Source organism: Mauremys mutica, chromosome 9 (assembly GCF_020497125.1).
Source record: "Mauremys mutica isolate MM-2020 ecotype Southern chromosome 9, ASM2049712v1, whole genome shotgun sequence".
In the NCBI taxonomy this organism is placed as follows: domain Eukaryota; kingdom Metazoa; phylum Chordata; order Testudines; family Geoemydidae; genus Mauremys; species Mauremys mutica.
In genome coordinates, this window is record NC_059080.1 from 43,860,908 (window position 1) to 43,878,919 (window position 18,012).

The following is an 18,012-nucleotide window of genomic DNA, read 5'->3' on the forward strand; positions in this document are numbered from 1 at the left end:
AGAGGCTGTGGGATTGCCACAGGGAAGAGTGGGGCAGGACTCCAGTTGGAAGGGCAAAGGAGCTAGGGCATAGTGAGGGGTGCCAGGGCTGACTGGGAAGCCAGGGCTGCATTTGATGTTTTGACTGGACTATGGTGTTGGGGCTTGTTATGGGGGCGTGGGCGTGTGCTTTTGTTATAAATTAAACCTATACAGGCTATTGGCATTCAAAAGGAAGGGAGGGACAGCTCAGTGGTTCGAGCATTGGCCTGCTAAACCCAGGGTTGGGTGTTAAATCCTTAAAGGGGGCCACTTAGGGATCTGGGGCAAAAATCAGTACTTGGTCCTGCTAGTGAAGGCAGGGGGCTGGACTCAGTGACCTTTTGGGGTCCCTTCCAGCTCTATGAGATAGGTATATCTCCATATTTTTTTTGAAAGACTAATTGGACTGTTTCAGGGACCCTGAATGGGGAAACTGAGGCAGGGCACAGCCAGCTGACCGAAGGTTTTTAAGGTCTTCCTTAGAAGTTTTTAAGGTCAGGCTTGACAAAGCCCTAGCTGGGATGATTTAGTTGGGAATTGGACCTCCTGAGGTCCCTTCCAACCCTGATAGTCTATGATTCTCTATGATTCTATGAAGGCGCTCCTGGCAGGCAGCCCTACGGCAAGGATCCAGCCACGTCTCAATGGCATTGCCTACACACCAGTCAAGGAGAATTTCTGGCCAACAACCACCTTGCCTCTATTTACCCATCTGCTGGCCGGCTTCATCCAGGAGCCTCAGCTCCAGGCCCCTAAGCTATTTAGCCCCATTTTAACCTATCAAGGAGTGGGGTTTCCAGCTGGGAGCTATGCACGTTGGGTGACCAGCCATTCGCTAATTAACTAGTTTTAGCTGGTTTGTTTTGTACCCTAAAAAAATTGTATTTGTATCCCCAAGTCATCTTGAGCCATTTATTCTGGTTATTCTAACCAGTCCCTGCACAATACTCAACACAGCCCTGGTTACTGCCATTACCATATGGCAGAAAGGACACAGGAGGGGACTGAGCTCTTCCTCAGGGCACTGCCCCTGGACCTCCCTGATCGACTCCCTGTCTTTTGTATGGACAGAGGACCGGCAGGTTTAGGCCCTGTGGTAGGTGTCTCTCCCCACCCCTTGATCCATCCCTGTGAAGAGCCATGAAACCCTTAAGGAGAAAACCACTCCCCATATGCTAAGCGAACACAGTGTCCACACCCCGCTGCAGGGTGTTGCATGACACAGAGGCCCCCTCTACAGCCTGCTCGATGCACGGCAGGTGCTCCCAGCACTGGGCTCTCTAGGCTCCTGTTTTCAGGGGTCCTGTTAATGCTCACACACTGCAGGGAACAGATTATGCTTTTCTAGGCTGCAGAAATAACAGGTGCAAATACCCTCAGCCCCACAGTGAGAGAGAAGCCAGTAGTCCCTAGGGGCAGTTCAATACAGGGTACAAGAGGAACCCCCCCTTCTCCTGGGGTTTCCCTGGTTGCCAGAAACGCTGCTGGCCTCCTGCCAGCGACAAGCACCCAGATGCTCCCCTGCCTGTCCTGGCTCTTGGGCTGCTTAGTGCCCAGCCTTCCCTGCACCGACAGCTGCCAGGCTGTGCTCTCCAGTCGCCTGCTCACTGGCAACCTCTGGCTTCCTCCTGAGCCTGGGCCCCTGTGACCTGGTTATGTTGTGGGGCTTATGGCGCCCTCCTCTGGCTGGATGTTAAGTTGCTGGGTAACAGCATCCAGTGCCTTCTGAATGGCCTGCGGGTGACTGGCAAGGCTAATGCCAGCCCATCAGGGCTTGTCTTCACAGGGAAACTACCTGAGTTCGGACACATTCCCTAACATGTCCTGCGGTGCCTAACACTGCCTCAGCTCCTTGTGGTTAACTGCAGTGCACTTGGGTCCAGGCCACAGGACTGTAAGCACAATGGGCCGGCTCTACGCAGAGAGAGGGTGTTTCAGATGCCCTCAGAGTCAGCCTAACTCTGCTCCTATGACAGTCAATGGTACAGCTCCATGGAGGCAGGGTAGAGCCAATGCCGACCCCTTCTGAACCATCAGAGCCTGCATGCTTGCCCGGTCCTAGCTAACATGCATTCTAATGCAATGTAACTGAGGCCTTGTCTACACTACAAGACTATTTCGAATCTACTTAAGTCGAATTTGTGGATTCGACCTTATGAAGTCGAATTTGTGTATCCACAGTAAATACACTAATTCGAATTTCTGAGTCCACAGTAACGGGGCTGGCGTCGACTTTGGAAGCGGTGCACTGTGGGAAGCTATCCCACAGTTCCCGCAGTCCCCGCTGCCCATTGGAATGCTGGGTAGAGCTCCCAATGCCTCCTGGGGGAAAAATGTGTCGAGGGTGCTTTTGGGTAACTGTTGTCATTGAACCGTCAATCACGCCCTCCCTCCCTGAAAGCTCCGGCGGGAAATCTGTTCGTGCCCTTCTCTTGTCAGTTACAGCGCGTACGCCACAGCACTGCGAGCATGGAGCCCGCTGCGATCATCGCTGCACTTATGGCCGTTGTCAACTCCTCGCACCTTATCGTCCACCTCTTCCACAGTCAGCTGCTGAGAAATCGGGCGAGGAGGCTCCGGCAGCGCGGTGAGGACAGGAATTCACAGAGTGGCGCAGACCTCTCACAAAGCAGGGTACGCCACGCCGTGGAGATCATGGTGGCAATGGGTCAAGTTCATGGTGTGGAACGGCGATTCTGGGCCCGGGAAACAAGCACGGACTGGTGGGATCACATAGTGCTGCAGGTCTGGGATGAATCACAGTGGCTGCAAAACTTCAGGATGCGTAAGGGCACTTTCCTTGAACTCTGTGACTTGCTGGCCCCTGCCCTGAAGCGCCAGGACACCCGGATGCGAGCAGCCCTGAGTGTGCAGAAGCGAGTGGCCATAGCCCTCTGGAAACTTGCAACGCCAGACAGCTACCGGTCAGTAGCGAACCACTTTGGCGTGGGCAAATCTACCGTGGGGGTTGCTGTGATTGAAGTAGCCCACGCAATCGTTGAGCAACTTCTCTCAAAGGTAGTGACTCTCGGAAACGTCCAGGACATCATAGATGGCTTCTCCGCGATGGGATTCCCAAACTGCGGTGGGGCTATAGATGGGACTCACATCCCTATCCTGGCACCAGCCCACCAGGCCAGCGAGTACATTAACCGAAAGGGCTACTTTTCAATGGTGCTGCAAGCACTGGTAGACCATAGGGGACGTTTTACCAACATCTTCGTTGGGTGGGCGGGCAAGGTTCATGACGCGCGTGTGTTCAGGAACTCTGGTCTGTTTAAACGCCTCCAGGCAGGTACTTTCTTCCCGGACCACAAAATAACGGTTGGGGATGTGCAGATGCCTACAGTGATCCTCGGGGACCCAGCCTACCCGCTAATGCCCTGGCTCATGAAGCCCTATACAGGCGCCTTGGACAGAGAGAAGGAACTCTTCAACTACCGGCTGAGCAAGTGCAGAATGGTGGTGGAGTGTGCTTTCGGACGTCTCAAGGGGAGATGGCGGAGCTTACTGACTCGCTCGGACATCAGTGAAAAGAATATCCCCATAGTTATTGCTGCTTGCTGTGTGCTACACAATCTCTGTGAGAGCAAGGGCGAGACCTTTTTGTCCGGATGGGAGGTTGAGGCAAATTGCCTGGCTGCAGTTTACGCTCAGCCAGACACCCGTGCCGAGAGAATATCCCAGCGGGAAGCGCTGTGTATCCGGGAGGCTTTGAAAGCAAGTTTCCTCGGAGAGCAGGGTAACCTATGACTCTCCACTTGCTTTCAAGAGAAACTGACCCTGGGCCTGTGTCTGTATGTGTCGATTTCGATCTGCGGTTACATACCCCGTTCTCCAAGTTTCCCCCACTTCCAAAGCACGTTTTAAAGCAAATTAATTGTTACACTCATTATTAATAAATCTTTGTTTTACTTTGCATTTCTGTTCAGGTGTTGAAACATGGACGCATACTGTGCTGGGCACGGTGTGCACTGATGTACAGACCACTTGTTCCATAGAGGAATGACATCCTCCTGCTCCTACATAGGTCTCTGGGGTGGGGGACGGTTGCAAGTGGTTGTGCGTGAAGGGGAGGGATTGCAGGAAGGGGTGGGTTTGCAGGAAGGGGCGAGTGGTGCCTTCTTTGGATAGGGGTTTGGATGACGGCAGTGGGCTGCGGGTTTGGGCGTAGGAAGGGGTGAGGGGTGTGGGGGAAGGGTGAGTATCTGTCCGTGGATGAGGGCTCTTGTTGGGGCTCAGGGCAGCGGAGAGGCTCGTTGCTACGGTGGAAGTGCATGGTAAGGGCAGCGTGCCTTAACATTAAGGGGGTGGCAGGCGCTAGGACCCTGGACAAGCATACACATCACAGAATGACCCGGGGCAGCATACACCACACAGAGTGACCCTGGTGCCTACTGACTGCAGTGTGTGTGTGCCCTGCAGTTGATCATGCCCCCAAGTCTGTACCCTGGTAATGTAGGCTATACAGTGCAATTATAAATCCCCCCCCCATACACAAAAAAATCCTCTGACACGAAAGACGTGACCGAAACAGTGAATAACAGCAAACAGTTTTTAATAATCTAATACACAGTGGGGGGATGAAACTTGGATTTGGGACTGGGTGAGCCTGTAAGGGAAGCACTTCTACAAATTTATAGCGTGAGAGGTGTGTGGTACATTAGCGCTATGCAGTGGTGCAGTGACAGTTCTCACGGCCCCTACCGCCCCTCCGTCTTGTACTTTTGGGTGAGGGGGGGGCAGGACTTCTTGGCGGGGGAGGGCGGTTGCAGATACACTGCAGGGGGGCTCTGTCCTCCTGCCTGCGGTCCTGCAGAACATCAACAAGGCGCCGGAGCGTGTCCGTTTGCTCCCTCATTAGCCCAAGCAGCGTTTGAGTCGCCTGCTGGTCTTCCTGCCGCCACCTATCCTCCTGTTCGATGTGTGTGCGATGCTGTTGACATAGGGTCTCCCTCCACTGTCTCTGCTCTGCCGCCTCGGCTCTGGAGCAGGCCATCAGTTCCGCGAACATCTCGTCCCTAGTCTTTTTCTTTCGCCGCCTAATCTGCGCCAGCCTCTGCGAGGGGGATGCCGGGGCAGTCTGGGAAAGAGCCGAAGCTGTGTGATGGGAAAAGTAACTGATTTCCTTGAACAGATACATGTTTGCGAACAGTGAACACAGTCTAGTCAGTTTCTCTGAACAAGACCATACAGGGCAACAAGTCTCACGAGATCTCAGGACAAGTTCGAGATTTCGGAATACGCTCTCATTGGCTGCGGCATTGCACAGGAGAGCGGACAAGTGGGGAGAGACAGCTGAATCCGTCTAGCAGACAGTCCTGGTAAGCCTTACAGTACATTCTGCTTATCAGTTAATGGATAGCTGTGCCCTCCCGCTAAAGGCAATCTGGAAATCATATACTCTGACCCTTTTCCAGCCACTCCCGCCAGTGCACGGGAAAGATCAATGTATGCTTTTCCTATGTGGCCTACAACACGTGGCTGTTAAGCGAGGGTCATTGTTATGCAAAGTAAAAGTCAACCATTCACAACAGTAACAATACACTAATTGCCCTAATTAGATGCAGCATTTCATGAACGAGATCACCCTGATGCGGGTCCCTCGGAGTCACAAAGAGCGGATGCTAAGGGAAGCCCTGCAGAGACCAGGACCATATGCGGCCATGCTTGTGGAGGCGATGATTCCCATCTACATAAGGATGTCCTGGCGCGGAAGAGTGTGCTTCCACGGAGCACCCAACAAGGCACCTCTCCCCAGGAACCTCCTGCGGAGGCTTTTCGAGGACCTAAATGAGACCTTTCTTGAATTGTCCCTGGAGGATTATTGTTCAATCCCTATATGTGTGGACCTACTTTTCATATAGTTTTTCATTGAAAATTTTATATATAGTATTTCTATTTTTTTATACCTGTTTTATAAAAAATAAATGTTTACATGTTTATAGCACTTACTGCCTGATCCTTCCCCTGATTCAGAGTCCGGGTTAACGGCCGGGGAGGGTTGGTAGGGGATCTCTGTGAGGGTGATGAAGAGATCCTGGCTGTCAGGGAAAGCGGTATTGTGTTCGCTGTCGCCTGCGCCGTCCTCCACAGACCCTTCCTCATCTTCCACATCGGCGAACATCGAGGAGGAACTGTCCAGGTTCACTATGCCATCCACTGAGTCCACGGTCACTGGTGGGGCAGTGGTGGCAGACCCACCTAGAATGGCATGCAGTGCCTCGTAGAAGCGGCATGTCTGGGGCTGGGCTCCGGAGCGTCCGTTTGCCGCTCTGACTTTTTGGTAGCCTTGTCTCAGGTCCTTGATTTTCACGCGGCACTGCATTGCATCCCGGCTGTATCCTTTCTCTATCATTGCTTTGGAGACCTTCTCGAAGGTCTTTGCATTCCGCTTGTTGGAGCGCAGCTCCGACAGCACAGACTCCTCGCCCCACACACCGATCAGATCCAGGACTTCCCGGTCTGTCCATGCTGGGGACCTCTTTCTATTCTTGGATTGGCCGGACTCCTCTGCTGGAGAGCTCTGCATCGTTGCAGGTGCTGCAGAGCTCGCCCCGATGTCCAGCCAGGACGTCAGATTCAAAGTGCCCAGACAGGAAAAGGAATTCAAATTTTCCCGGGTCATTTCCTGTGTGGCTGGTCAGAGAATCCAAGCTCCGACTGCTGTCCAGAGCGTCAACAGAGTGGTGCACTGTGGGATAGCTCCCGGAGCTACTAAGTTCGATTTGCATCCACACCTAGCCTAATTCGAGCTAGCCATGTCGAATTTAGCGTTACTCCACCTGTCGGGGTGGAGTACCGAATTCGAACTAAAGAGCCCTCTAGTTCGAATTAAATGGCTTCCTGGTGTGGACGGTTGAGCGGTTAGTTTGAATTAACGCTGCTAAATTCGATTTAAAGTCCTAGTGTAGACCAGGCCTTAGCAGCAACATGAGGACGTCAAGTGTGCCCCGCCCGCCTGGGGGACATAGCTGGGAACCCCCCAGGAGACGCAAATAAATCAGGTGGGTTCGCCACAGAGCACCCACATCAGGCCGTGACATCTTCAGCCCTGTCTTAGCACCTGGAGCCTTCCCGCAGCAGAGCAGGTTAATAGCTTCATGTTAGCCTGAGCTAATGTCACAGCTTAACTCATGGCCCCACTGCTCTCCAGAGCACACTGTGTTTCAGGTGCTTGAGCATAATTAAACAGCCTAATTTTAATCAGCCCAGTTACACAACCAGATTTACTGGGATTCTTTTGATATCTGTCCATGACACACATTTCATACGCTCCATGTCTCTTTGAAGAACACAGAAGCTAATTTAGTCCCTGGCATCTCTGACTTGCTGCTGAAGGAGGCTGCAGGAGGAGTGCATCTTTTTAGCATCTTTTCTGTTTACTTCCATGCAGCTTTTCTCCCAGCCTGCATTTATTATACTGGTGCTGAAACTTGCCATTGTAACACTCCTGCTTGCTAAGAGAAGTTAAGACTTTTGGAGTTTTTTTGCTTTGGTTTGCTCAACTAGCTCAACACTGGATTGAAATGAAATTTTCCTAGACCATTACCCTTAATGTGATCTAGTTACTGTGTCTGTAATATAATAAATAAATAGACCTACTGATTAATGTCACTATTCAACATGAATTCTAGCAATAATAATAAATTGTATAGACCCTTTCAGGTGAGAATTTCAAACCACTCTACAGATAGCAATCATTTTTACCCTGGGATCACAGATGGGGAAAGTAACACTTCTCCCCTTTTTATGATCTATTGGGCTTTGCCCCTCTGCTCTCCAATGCTGAGTCCTATCCTCAACCCTAGAACTCATGCTGACTTCAGGGGCATGGGTGCTCAGAGTGGCTTCAGCAGACTTTTTAAGAGCTGTAAAATAAATACAACTTACTTGGAGGTTTTGGAGGAGACAGCGAGTTTTGCTATTAATTTAAATGGGTGAATATAAAAGTCCCAATCCACGATGGGAGTTTTACCTGAGAAAGGACTGCAAGATCAGGTCCAGAACACACAAGATGCTGGGGAAGAGCATATAACAAGCACACCCTACACTCCAGGTTTTGAGCATGCTCCTTTGATATGCCTCAAGCAGAGCCTGGTTTTATTTCCCTTCAAGCACTTGGCAGTTGTTTACTGATCCCTACACCAGAAATGCAGGAGGTGGGGGAGAACGGACCTCCGTTTATTAAGCCTGGTTGCTTGTCGTAGTATGCTGAGCACATCTTTCCCTCTGGCCATATCCTAGTTAGCGCAATTTTAAATAATAAATGTGGGTTTTATTGGGAAATACTCTCCAGCTCCCTTAAGTAACATTTGCTGCCTTTTCGGAGACTCCTCTTGGCTCAGTGTTAGACCGAAACATGACGGATGGTCACACTCCTGTCCCAATTTAAATGGAGAACAGGGCGCAGACAGAGAACCCCTAACGGCTTGAAACCAGGAGGCAGCCTCTGCCTTTGATCATGTATGCATTTTCCACACCCATAAATAATTACACAGGAAAGTGATAAGCAGTATGTTCTGTCACACTGCTCATTGCATCCAGCGGCAATGCTCCTGGGGAGAGGGCTCACATGGCCACTCACTTCGCACACCATTGCTAGGGAGGAAGCAGTCTAACCACAAAGCAGTCCTCCAGATTTCCTCACCACTCGGCTGAAAAACCAGATGCATCTGGAGTCTCTGCAAGCCTGCTTGAACATAGATCAGCGGTCTAAACCTTTCCCCACAGGACTTGGCCATTATAATCATCCCTCTTCACCCCATGCCCTACCTTATCAACAGAGGCCACCTACACACCATAGCGTGCCTTGATCGTATTACCAGATGTGACACTGGGATGGCGGGAAAGAGGCAGAGTCCCCCTGTGCGAAAGCAGTACTAATGAGAAAGATGATCTTGTCACAAAAGGGGCCTGCAAAGGGGGAATATATTGGCCTTGTGCCCTTCTCTGATTCTTAAAGCAGTTTAAAACCCAAAAGGTTGGATACTCGGGCCCTGCCCACCCTAGGAGACACTGTGGTGATGGAGAACTGACAAAGTTACAGCAAGAGTCGGATGATGGGCAGCTGTGAGGAGAAAGGAAATGCAGCTCACCGCTACACTTGCTTCACTTGACTCATACAAGGAATCCCACTGGGGTCAGCAGGCCTCGTCCCATGCCTCCACCAGAGCACATACACGAGTCTGGGCAGGATCAGAGCCGCAGCCGGCCCCAAACTGTCAGTTGTGTTCGCTGGGTCGCACCTCTGACTAGCAGCATTTGGAAGAAAGGACCCCCGTTGGACAGCCTGGACCCAGGCAGGTGGGGTGAGATTGCTCACAATGCATATCCCAGACCCTGAAGGAGTCGTCCAGCACAAGCAAGGAAGAGCCGGCTTTCGGAGGGGAAGAAAAGCAATACACCGAACCCTTCACCCTCCCACATCCCAGAGGAGCAAAGAAGGGCACAGCCCCTTGCCCACAGCCTGCACCCCCACAAGGGACCAAGTCCCAGCAGCAGCACTAGCCACTCCTCTTTACAGCATGCCCCAAAATCCCTAAGGCCCCCAGGCTGGTGAGTAGGGTGACCAGATGTCCTGATTTTATAGGGACAGTCCCGATTTTTGAGTCTTTTTCTTATATAGGATCCTATTACCCCCCACCCCCTGTCCCGATTTTTCACACTTGCTGTCTGGTCACCCTACTGGTGAGAGAGGGGTCTGCGATCACACATGGACCGTAGCCCCTGTCCACTCCCTAAAGAGCTGTCACATCCTATACTGCCGTGGTTTAGAACAGTTCCCCGGAGCAAGGGGGATTTGCTAGTGAAGCAAGAGGCCAACTGTGGTCCATCCCCGCCCTGGTGACAGTGTTGCCTCCAATGCTGCAGAAGGGAGATAAAAATAGGGATGTGGGCTGCAATGCAGCAGCACGGAGCAAACACCGCGCATTTCTGCAGCAGACCCCGAGGAGCTTGCAGCAGCTACAGTGCAAGCAGATGGCCTTTCTGATCACTTGGCCAAGTGTGTGCAGTCCCAATCGCAAGGCTGGTGCAGTGCTGGGGCCAGTGGGCCGGGATTGGACGCAGACCATTTAAACACAAAAGGGAGGGAGATTGGAAAAATTAGTCACCACAGACCTGCTGTCTCCTGCCAGCTCACTCGGTTTTCTCCTCCCCGGAGGCAGCTCAACCTTGGGGGAGTTTATTTAAAATACTGGATGTAAAAAGGGTGGGTGTTTTAGCAAGATTCTGCTTTGACCAAGGTGGGGGGCTGCAAGGCAGCAGCAGAGACAGAGCACTGAGCCGAGGCCCTGAGCCATTCAGGACTATGGGGCCCGGGGCGGGTGGGAGGGGCAGTGTACTCAGCCCTACTCCTTCCTGACGCCCTAAAGCAGAGCAGTGTGCAGACCCCTCCCCAACACCTGCTGCCTGAGAGGAGGTGAGAACTGGTCACCTCCTCATGCCTTCAGGCAGGCGAGCATCGCTAGATGCAGCAGCAGGACCCCAGCCTAGTGCCCAAGGGAGCATGAGCTCCATATCCCGTTACCCTTCCCTGCTCTTGCAGAATCCCTGCACACATGCAACACAGGACAAGATTGTGGCATTTACACATATCACGTAACACCACAAAAACCTGCAGCGCTCGGAGACACAAAGCCAGGTTGGGGAAGAGGGCAAGGGAGAGGCACAGGGAGGGCTGCAGGGCCCCAGATCTGTCCCTCCTCCCCCACATCTGCAGGTAAAGACAGTGGATCTGCCCGCATGCTCCTTCAAAGCCACCTGCCTACCCTCTTGGCTCCCGAGGGGTCTCTAGGGCAGCTGGACACAGGAGCTACCAGCCCAGGCTCTCTGCCCCCTTCCCCCCACCCCCCGTGCCACCCCCACTGCTCCAGTGGGGGCAGCAAATGCCCTAGGAAGAGACAGGCCGAAAAGGAGGTGAGAGAGAAGAGAGATGGGCTGAGCAGGGGCAGGGCACAAGCTGCACCTGACTGGGGATGGCTACAAGCCCCGCAGGGGGAAATCAGAGCTAGGAGACCCCTGCTCAGCTATTGTATTCAGTGATCACTCCCTGGTGTATTATCCTGTACTCCCCAGCCTGCCCCTCACTCCTAGGGGCTCGGTGAGGGACCAAGGAGTGCACACGGTGGGGGGATCTTAAAGCCAACAAGTGAGATACATTTTACTGAAGCTGGCCAAGGCCCCAACCCCTCCTGCCCCACACGCCAGTCCTGACATAGCGCAGGGAGGGTTTGCAGTGCTTAGAGCGTATCGCTTTCTTGAATGAAGTGTGCATGGGCTAAGGCCTTGTTCCGCTTCCTCCTCTATAGCTGGAGGGGGACAGAAATACGTTCTAGGCTGCTGGCAAAGGAGTTCCTTTTCACATTTGCTAACAGCCACAGTTGGGAAAACAGGAAGCTGGTATCTGATTCAAAGAGCTGAGACATTCCATTCCCAAGATCTGTCCAGCCCAGGGAACTCTGCTTTGGCGTGAGGATTCTTCACGGCCCAGCAGTGGTGTTAGCACAAAGCACAATACGGGTATTTCAGCCTCACACTAGTGCTAGAATTTTTCCCTAAATAATCAATCTTCGCCAGTGTTCTTGGGACTGCAAGTTCCAACCCAGTGTTGTCACTACATGAACAAGACACAGCAACTGAGTAAACAACCTGAACAGAAGGCCCAATAAGGTCAGTAGTTTCCTTCCCTACTGTGTATTCTGCTCATTAATCAGTGTAACTAACAGAGTTACTCATTTATAATAGATGACACTAAACCAGAGTTCTCATTAAGCTGTAACATACAACTGTTCTCGGGGAAAAAATAATAAAAAGCAGCCAACTTTACACCAGTTGCCCTCCAGCGGAGGGCAACAAAAATGATTAGGGGGCTGGAGCACATGACTTATGAGGAGAGGCTGAGGGAACTGGGATTGTTTAGTCTGCAGAAGAGAAGAATGAGGGGGGATTTGATAGCTGCTTTCAACTACCTGAAAGGGAGTTCCAAAGAGGATGGATCTAGACTGTTCTCAGTGGTAGAAGATGACAGAACAAGGAGTAATGGTCTCAAGTTGCAGAGGGAGAGGTTTAGGCTGGATATTAGGAAAAACTTTTTCACTAGTAGGGTGGTGAAGAACTGGAATGGGTTACCTAGGGAGGTAGTGGAATCTCCTTTCTTAGAGGTTTTTAAGGTCAGGCTTGACAAAGCCCTGGCTGGGATGATTTAGTTGGGTTTGGTCCTGCTTTGAGCAGGGGGTTGGACTAGATGACCTCCTGAGGTCCCTTCCAACCCTGAGATTCTATGATTCTATGATTCAGTGGCTGTGAAGCAGAGTGCTCTACAAAGCCGGGGGAGGGCAGGAGGCACAGTCCCCAGCATCTGAGCTCCAGGACTGATCAGAACATGGGGTGACTTCAAACCCAAGCAAGGGTGTTCTCTCTGGCCAAGAGGATTCCTAGGGCTAGGCACAGAAGTTGTGTTCTTGGCAGGTACACACACAGCGCCGAAAGGTCTAAGGAGACTGAAAGCCAAAGCAGTGCTGCTGACAATCATTCCCACTCAGCTGGCTACAAGGGGCCTGGCAAGCAAAATGAGCAGCAATGGGCCCAAATCTCAGCTTGGGAGCCCAACCAAACCCCCAGATCCAGACACTCCTCAACTTGGGGGGTTGAAATCCAGATCAAAACCAGCCAAGGTTGGTTTTTTTTTTTCCTTTTAAGGGGGAGAACAAAATTTTAAATATCACAGAAGACTGCAGCTGCTAACTGGCCTTCAGGCTTGCCATTTGGGACCATTTAAGCCATGAGTTCAGTGGCATCAGTACACAGCAGTTCAATATGCAGATCTAAGCCTGTACCACAGAATTACATGACCAGAACTCAGCCTTAAATGACTTCTGTCCCAAAGAGTCCCTTTATTCCTTGCCGTTGTGCTATTCCCTGCAATATTGCACTGGCTTATCCCACTAGAGCAGACCAACCCCTAAGGGACAGGGTACAGTTTCTTTAAAAAAAAAAAAAAAAAAAAGTATGGTTCCAAGTGCTCGACTGGGGACACCCACATTTCTAGAGGGCTGGTCACCCGTCATCCTTGGCTTCACTTGGAACTGAAAACCAGGGCACTTAATCTTAGCAGCCCTGAGCCCTTTTTGAAAGTGCTGTCCCTGGGAAATGCACCATTGAGACAATTCTCATCATCTCCACCCAAGACTTGCCAGGTTAAACAGGACACAGTCATCTCAGAACTGACTGAGGAACACCCAACAGGGGGCAGAAACATCAACTAAAACAAACCTAAAAATCAGGCCAAACTTTAAGGGTAAAAATATATGCATTTGGGAAAGTGATTCAACCCTGAACAGAGGGTGATTTAAAGTGACAGTATTTTTCTAATAGTCAGAAGCCAATCATGTGCACTCTCAGAAACTGTACCTCCCCTGTCATCACACACACACGTGTGTCTGCACACATAACAGTCACTTAACATATTGTGCCTCTGTCAGGGATGCTGTTGGCTCCCATTATTAATGCAAGTGGTCTGTTTCAGTGGATGGAATTTATCATCATCAGCAGTAGCTTCAGAAAAGCAATGTTTAATCATAGAATGTCTAATCGTAGAATATCAGGGTTAGAAGGGACCTCAGGTCATCTAGTCCATCCCCCTGCTCAAAGTAGGACCAATCCCCAGACAGATTTTTGCCCCCAATCCCTAAATGGCCCCCCTCAAGGATTTAACTCCCCACCCTGGGTTTAGCAGGCCAATGCTCAAACCACTGAGCTATCCCTTTCCCCTAAAATGTTAGATCAGTTTCCCCTCTAGACAAAGAGGACTCATCACTGGATTGTTTCCATGCTATGCCTATCTCATAGAGCTGGAAGGGACTCTGAAAGGTCATCAAGCCCAGCCCCCTGCCTTCACTAGCAGGACCAAGTACTGTTTTTTGCCTCAGATCCCTAAGTGGCCCCCCTCAAGGACTGAACTCACACCCCTAAGTTTAGCAGACCAATGCTCAAACCACTGAGCTATCTCTTTACAAACCAGGAAGGGTAACTTTTAGCACATACAGGGTGCACACAGCTTTCCCTTGGCTCTGCAAAAGGCTCCTCACAAGGCACACCCAAGGCTCTGGGAGCAACCACAACCACCACCTAACTCCATGCAACAGACCTTTGCCAACGGTACTTCCTCCTTCTGGATCTTTACCCTGCTTGCTCTCTTTCCTGTAGCTTCATTGTACACATAGTTCCAGTCACTTGTGTGTTTTGTTCTATTGCATCAAGGCAAGTTGTTGCTTTTCTTCATTTCTGAGTGCATTTATTATTTATTCATTAAAAGGAAAAGAAAAGGGAAAGCAACACAACACAAAGATTCCTAACAAGTTACGGGCAGCAGTGACAGGCACAGCAAACAGGAAATATGGCAGTGATGAGCTGCCTGTCCTCAAATTTGTCTGTCATCATCTACATCAGGTGACATTCTCACCTCCCTGTTCCTGAGCAGGACATCAGTGCTATCTACAGACGGGGTACTTGAGTTATTTTAAAGTAGCGAGAAGGAAGGGGGTGTTTAATATTATTCATAGGATAAAGGAGCTGCTCAAACCTGTGCCCAACACGTCTCAGTCCCCAATTCAAGCAATTGGCACTGCACTCCAAATTCCCAGCATGCTGCCCACCACTGACCTTGCTGCTGATGGGTAAAAACAACACACTGGCTAGAAACACACAGCAACTGTGCCTTGCAGAGCTGTAGTGGGTATAGGCTACCAGTCCGTCTAAGCTATGGCAGCTCCTTGGATGGGGATGTTCTAGTTTGAATCATTGTCCAACAGTGACTGAATCAAGGATTCAGAATTCATTTTCCATGGGGCAGAGGCGTCACACCCACGACCACAGGGAACAGGCAGTGCTTAACCCATCAACAAACTCAGACTTGAGAGAACTGTGAAGCACCAAGACATGTATCCCAAATCCCCCCACCCCATTTGACAGAGCTGCCATTAAGCACCTGAACCATTGCAGCTGCATGCATAAATATATGTATTATAGTCATAAACTACACAGGTGATGCACATTGTGCTTCCAAAAGCTATGAGTAAGGCTTGAAAACTAGGAATTAAAATAGTGCTAACTCAGACACATTGTCTACCTTGTCAGATATTCAATTCAACCATAATATGCCACATTTCAAAGCCAGTGATCACATCAGTAAAAGCAGAAAGTCAATAAAAAACAATAGCAAAACATTCTTTCAAATACCAGCCACTTTTTCAGACCTCACCGCTCAGAACTGACAAATTAGCATTATTATTGTCCTTATGTGTGCACTTCCCTAGCTCTGCCTTTGATTTCAGAGGAGAACTGTCTCAATAACAAGAAACCCATTATCTCTTAACTCCCATTTAACTAAACTTTATGTCCACTAAAGCTGTATACCACTGTTAGCAACAAGATCAGACTGGAGCAAGCCCACAGCATTTGCACCCTGTTGACCAGAAGGGAAGCTTGAAACTGAAACAAGATTATTAAAATGTAGTCTCTAGACTGAAAGAGGGAAAGGCCACCACCTAGCCTGCAAAGTCAGACCGGAGAGAGACTATTATTAATTATTATGTATTAATACAGGACCAGGAGCATGTACCAGGGAGGGGGGTAGGTAGCGGAGCCCAGCAAGTGACAAGTTCAGAAAAGCTGCTAGTAAATAAATCGATGTTTGAACTGTAACTGTTCAGAGTCAGCAGGGAGACCTGGAAAGGAAATGGGGGAGTGGGGGGTCCTTCCTTCAGCTGGTATTAGCCAGCGTTAAGGATGGTATCAAGGCACCTAACTTCCTGCTTTGGAAGGGAACAAGCTGCGAAGCACTGGCAGTACTAGCTAATCTATCTGCCCCACTAGGGCAGACACACGGCAGTTAGAAAAGCCTTGCTTTGTAGGGAAAAAGGAGGGGGGAAGCGCGGGACTCTGACCATCTCTGACCTGCTAATTCTGCCCATGCTGGGGGAGCCGTGCCTTGCACAGTGGATTTGCTCTCCCCCAGCCACCCTTCAACGTCAGGATCAGGCCAGGGCTGGTAGTAGGAAGCGCACTCCTACCCAAACTGCAAGGACGCTGCCCTGCCAGGAACAGGGATCGGGTTTCGCATCAACTCCTTCACAACAAGCTGCTGTTTGCGCCAGTTGCTCGCCCTCTGCCAAACAAACAAGCCAGGCCCTGGGCTAAGAGCTCCCCTGGGAAGCCAGTTTGGGAGGAAGGGGGAGGGGGATGCTTCACACACGCTCCTATTCCAACACCAAACGACCTCCTTCCCCTTGGAGACAAACACCATTAACCCCTTCCCTTCCCACCAGCAGCGCGCAGCGTGCACCAAGTTCCACCCCAGCCCGCCCAGAGAGCAGCACGGACCTGCCTGGCCACCCCCTTGCCCGCGCCAGGCTTCGCCACCCCACCCCGGGGCAGCCCGGCAGCCCATCCCCCAGCGCGCCGTGCCCGGGCGGGCTCGGGCTCCCACCTACCAGCGGGTTCCGGTAGCCGCCTCGCCTCTGCCCGCTCATCTTGGAGGCGCAGGAGACACAGCGCCGGCCGGGGAGCGAGCGGCGGCGAGCAGGGAGGCAGAGCCGAGCCGCGCCGCGCCGCGCCGCCCCGCCTCCCGCCCCGCCTCTCCGGCTCCGCTCCCCGCAGGTAAGGGCACACGGAGCCTCCCCAAGCGCAAGCCGGCGGCTGGAGGTTCCCGGCAAAGGCAGCTTGTTCCTGCCGGATCTAAGCTGCCCCCGACTCCAACCCCGCGCCCGGGAGCCAGGTCTCCCCATGCCCAGCAGCCTTCCCCAGGGCGGAGAGCGGCGCCCAGCCCTACGCTGCTACCTGCCTTGGGCACGGAGACAGCCGGTTCCTGCCGCTCCCAGCGTCGGGAGCTGGGGTCTCCAAGCTTCGGCAAGATGAGCCCTGCTTCACGCTAGCGAAGCCAGTCTGACACCCCGACCCCCATCCATGTGCTGTGAAAGGCCTAGATTCACCCCCGCCGGTTCTTCCAGTGCCCCCACTTTAGCAGAGTCTGGTGTAGCTCTTCTGTAATCTCCTGCCTCACCTTTCCCACAGCTTTGGAGAGCAGCCCTATCCTTAACTAAGCTAACATTTAATATAGTATCACTGGCAACTGAGTATAGTGCCCATGGAAAGTAGGAGGGGTAGGTCAAGCCTCAGAGCTATTGTTTCAGGCTCTCTGCAAATTCAGGAAGGTGTTGCTGCATCATTTACAGCAAGCCATTTACAACTATAGCAGCCAGGACTGACTTTAAAAAAAAAATGAAGTCTGAGATGAAGGAGAATAGTGCCTCTATTCTGGGCAGGCTCACATACACCTCCACCCCAATCCTTCACACTTATGTTTGACAGTGCTCATATAGCATATGACAACAATTCAGTAATTTGGCATTTGAGCCCTTCCAAACCACTGCAGTTATTGATGGTTTTGCTCCATGAGTCTGGGTTTCATAGATGGAGCAGGAGGGCTAATTCAGCATGCTGATCCACCTAGAGGCCATGCAGAGCCCCACCAGCCAGCATCTTCCTCTGTGGATTAGTTTACAGAACTAGGGCTAAAGTTTCTAGCAACCACATGTATTGAACCCTGCAGGACAGAAAGGAGTGTGAGTGAGCCACTAAAGAATATTTCTTCCCTGTTCACAAGAAAGTAAAGATTACAAAAGGTAGTCACATACAGGTGTCAGGCCAAGACCTTATGAGATCCACGGAGTGTTTTATTATTCATTATCACAGTGAAGGAGACAGTAAGTTGAGATTCAATTTCTTTGCAGAAACACTTTTAATGTGTTTGCTTTTCCATTGGCAGATACAGCTGAGAAATAATGAGATTTTTTTTCTTCTAGTTCAGAAAAGTGTGGAAGGGTGTTTTGGTACATTTAATACACTAAAGACACTTTGATAAGTTTGAATGGTTACTGGTATTTATAAAGTGCACCTATATACAGTAGTAACAGTAAAAAGAAAGCAAGA

General features: G+C 51.1%; 1 protein-coding gene across 1 annotated transcript in view; it reads right to left on the minus strand.

Moving 5' to 3' along the window:
- Window positions 1–16,594, minus strand: part of LOC123377623 (probable E3 ubiquitin-protein ligase MID2) — a 432,199-nt gene extending 415,605 nt beyond the window's left edge. Inside the window, exon 1 of the mRNA XM_045030745.1 lies at window positions 16,515–16,594. The gene's annotated coding sequence lies outside the window, so the exon portion shown is untranslated. The remainder of the gene's footprint in view (window positions 1–16,514) is intronic.
- Window positions 16,595–18,012: the final 1,418 nt, after the last annotated feature.